This window comes from Schistocerca gregaria, chromosome 10 (assembly GCF_023897955.1).
Source record: "Schistocerca gregaria isolate iqSchGreg1 chromosome 10, iqSchGreg1.2, whole genome shotgun sequence".
Lineage (NCBI taxonomy): Eukaryota > Metazoa > Arthropoda > Insecta > Orthoptera > Acrididae > Schistocerca > Schistocerca gregaria.
In genome coordinates, this window is record NC_064929.1 from 66,452,677 (window position 1) to 66,457,255 (window position 4,579).

A 4,579-nucleotide genomic window follows, 5' to 3' on the forward strand; every position below is an offset into this window, starting at 1 on the left:
TCTCATTTTTTCTCAGACGGAGTAGAATCTGCGAAGAACTTCCTCCTGCATCTTGCACAATCCAAAAGCACTTGAAATTGGTCGTTTGCCGACAGGTACCCTCGAATTCATAACATCAAAAGTGTCGTTCACCAATTTGAAGAATTCAGCCGTGTCTTTTTCTTCAGGCATTACAAAGGAAATTGCTTCTGATACAGTGTTGGAAAAGAGTTGGGAAGCAAGATGAATGTGCTGTCGAACATCTTCCACAAACTGTCAGATGATGAGCAGTAAGCTTAGGGCTAAGTTTCAGTTCTCTATTATCTTTCGACAATAGTTGCTCGATTATGCGCTTTGTTATCATTCTTAATGAGAAACCATCGTCTAAAAGGTGGTTTCTGAGAATTTTCACCAACCCAGATGATGAAACGAAACATGTTTGGGTATTTGCTGATGTACCAAATACCCAAACACGTTTCGTTTCATCATCTGGGTTGGTGAAGCGTGTGTTTATGTAGTCGATGTGGAATTCCTTTTCTGCTATCAAATGCTTATTTTTTTCTGTTTGTAGCGATAATTCCTTTTGAAGCCTCTTCATTTTATCCTCGATGCAGCCTTTTTCAGTTTTTGTGATTTGATCCACTTTTTTTTCTTCGGTGACAGTGAAGCTAGTCTGTTAAGTGCACGTTTAGGTGTTTCACGATCTTTCCTTCTGTCATTTCTTTCTTGGACAGAAGAAGAAGCAGCAGCAGCAGCAACAGCAGCTACAGATGTGGCTTTAATGAGGTGCTTTAAGATTTTCTTTGGCGGAAGATTTATTAATACAGCTTGGAGATCCCGTAAATAATCGTCTTCTTTAAAATGTACGCTACAGATAGCAGCATTTTTAATGTTAATACTATCACTTCTTCTACAGAGCTGAACCCACCGAGCACATGTTTCAGGATCTTTGGGAAACTTATTATAGAAAGTACTACTCCCTTTAGTCTTCTGATTATAGTTTTCACACACAGCCGCGGCACAATTCGGCATTGTTAAAGTGTCGCAGAAAGAATAAACTCGATTCAACACCATAACAAACAGCAACAACACAAAACTTACTTGCTTCAACACATAAGAAAGCACGCGCGAACTGAATGGAGTTTCTCGATGCTGACGTCATGCGCAGTACGGCGAAAAATCTCTGTTCTGCACACGCATTATGACCCCCCCCCCCCCACCCCCCCCCCCTGCGTTTCACCGTCGCTACGCTTTTTCGTAGCTCTAGTTTACTCCCCCACCCCCCTTCACCCCTTTTGTGCGTGTCCAATTATGTTGCTGGAAGGCGTTCGTTTCCGAGCGCCGACCAATCTCAGTTTTGCAACCGACCGAAAGTTCCAGACTGTTCCAGAAGCTTCTGCTCCCGCCATTGGGAAAACCACCTACACGCTGCCACGCGTTTTGTGAGCGAGCTCCTGTCTTTTCTCCTTGTCCTCGGCCACGTGGCTCCCGCTAAGCCGCGGTCCACCCGCCTGGGGTTTCCAGAGTAGCTCACGAGCGCTTTTGTCTTTCAGCTCTCAGGCCTGCCTGCCTCGCTTGTCTCTTTGCCGTTCCCCTGCCAGTCTCCCGTCTCCGTCCGCTTCGCTAACGCCCAACGTGTAAATATCCTGCTACAGATTAAGATCCCTAGCCGATGTCAGTATCGTTTAAGGTTTCCTGTCTCGGTGTTTATACTATTAAAATGTCTTCTTTCCGGAGTGGTAGTTGTAATGTGGCTCAAAATGATGCCACCTTACAACATAATGCGGCAGATTTTTGTGGTTTATCAAAGAACCCAGACCTGCGGTGCTCCTCAGCGGACCAGAGGCCACGAGCCTTGGATTTCAGGGATTGGAACTCTCTCACTGCAAGTACATTGTACAGTGTGGCATTTTATAGACATTTTAGTTATTCTTTTACATTTTGATGCACCGAAAATAATTTACATATTAGAAAGTATGGATGATAGAAAGAAAAAACTTGTGGCAGTCACTGGCGGGAAAATGCTGTCGGGGAAAATGCTAAAACTTTTCTGGAAGTTAGGTAAGTACCAGAGAGTTTCACTTGGGGAAAGTTGTGGCAACCCTGTTGATAGAATCAAAGCTTGTGTTTAGTCTCTAAAAAGTTAGATGTCGATGTGACGTTAAACCCTAATCTTCCTTCTTTTTAACATGGCGCATTGTTACTTCCTTGCTATGTTCTCATACATTTCTCAAAAGAAAAATAACTTAATATCTTTAAAATAATGTACATAACACAGTGACTTAATAACCACCAATAATGAACGTAGTAGTACTAGACACTTGTTTCAAGAGGCCATCTTTTTCCAAGGTTATTTCTGAAATCAGTGAAGGTATTTTAAATCTTGCAACTCTAAGGAAATGTGTTTTGTTTTATTGAAATAAAATAACAGCAGCAGTCTTAATACACATATACCATTTGGCTCGTTTTTTTTCCACTTAAAAACAGTTCATTACAAGAGATGTTGGTGTTAGTACCTAAGATTTTTCTCACATGTGGGAGAAATACAGAAGTCCTTACTTTTTTTGTTAACTTACGACTTGACTTACTGTTAATATCTCAAAATTTGTCAGGGATAATGCAAACAATTTTCTGCAAGTTCACTTGGGGATAGTTGTGGCAACCCTGTTGATAGAATCAGAGCTTGTGCTTAGTCTCTAAAAAGTTAGATGTCGATGTGACGTTAAACCCTAATCTTCCTTCTTTTTAACATGGCGCATTGTTTCTTCCTTCTAACATGAGAATATACCTTATAATAAGTAGGTTAGGATCCTTTTTCATCATCACAGTGTCTGTGACACATGACTACCTGGCCATACGAGTGGACTTTCGTGACGGGCCAAAACCGCAGGCCATGTCTGCGCGTATTTGTAACGGATCGATCGGGCCTGCTGATCTGAAGCTCATCGTTTCCCACAAATGTGGAAGCCCTGCCCATCAAATCTGGTCTCACTGATCTGCCTGCAGGCCGGGTCTGTTTGTGTGTGACATAATACCGCAGATATGTGTGGTTTATCAAAGAACCCAGGAATGCGGTGCTCCTCAGCAGGGCAGAGGCCACGAGTGTTGGATTTCAGGAATTGCAGTTCTCTCACCACAAGTACATTGTACAATGTGTCATTTTATAGACCTTTTAGTTATTCTATTACATTTTCACACACGTAAAATAATTTACATATTAGAAAATATGGATGATAAGAAGAAAAAAATTGTAACAGTCGCTGGCGGTTTGTTTGCTACGTTCTCGTATATCTTTCAGAAGAAAAATCACACAATACCTTTAAAGTAGTATACATAACACAGTGACTTAATAACCGACAATAATGAACATAGTAGAAGTAACATATCATTGGCCGTCACCTATGGCATGCCTTAGACACTCCTTTCAAGAGGCCACCTTTTTCCAAGATTATTTCTGAAATCAGTGAAGGCATGTTAAATCTGTCTTGCGACTAAATGGAAATGCGTATTTTTGTCACCAAATGTGTTTCGTTTCATTGAAATTAAATAACAGCAGCAGTCTTAGTGCACATATACCATTCGGCTTGTTTTTTCCATTTAAAAACTGTTCATGACAAAAGATGTTGGTGTTAGTACCTAAGATTTTTGCGCACATGGGGGAGAAATACGTAAGTCCTTACTTTTTTTTTTGTTAACTTATGATATCTCAAAATTTGTCAGGGAAAATGCTAAAACTTTTCTGGAAGTTAGGTAAGTACCAGGGAGTTCACTTGGGGAAAGTTGTGGCAACCCTGTTGATAGAATCCGAGCTTGTGCTTAGTCTCTAAAAAGTTAGATGTCGATGTGACGTTAAACCCTAATCTTCCTTCTTTTTAACTTAGTGCAATGTTTTTTCTTTTTAATATGAGAATATACCTTATAAAAAGTAGGTTAGGCCACTTTACACTTTTAAATTAGATCAATAGTTACATGAAATGAAGAAAATCAAGTATTTTTGTTGCCCCTGGAAGCTGTTTGGCTGGTACTGTGTTCTAGTTTCTGGGATAGTAGTTTAGTAACTGCCATTATGCTCTACTCACATTAAATGTTTTCTTGAACAGAGAACAGTGCACAATGTTCCACGTTCCTTGTAGGGGAAACGTAGGAAGTGCGATGAAAAAGGACCATGTCACTGAACTATAACTGAAACATATTGTTGGGACAATCTCTGTTAACATCACAATTATTGGTAGTTTCAACAGATTCGTGCCGTCAGTTTCAGATTGGCATTACACGTACGAAAAGAAAACATGTAAACAGTAATCTGTCCAAGATACAAACAATATTTGGGATGATCCAAATTTTACAAAAAATTTTACATATCATTGCGTATATGTTCACGTACGTATATCATCGACATTTTGAGAGCACAGTGTAAATACAGGGTGCCCATAAAGTAAGTATCCATTTTCATTTTCCAGGCGTGCTACAACAAAATAAACATTATATTTAGAGAGAGAGAGAGAGAGAGAGAGAGAGAGAGAGAGAGAGAGAGAAGCTAATACTATGGAACATGTCTACCTTCATTGGCTGCACACTGTTCCCATCGCCTTGTGGTTGT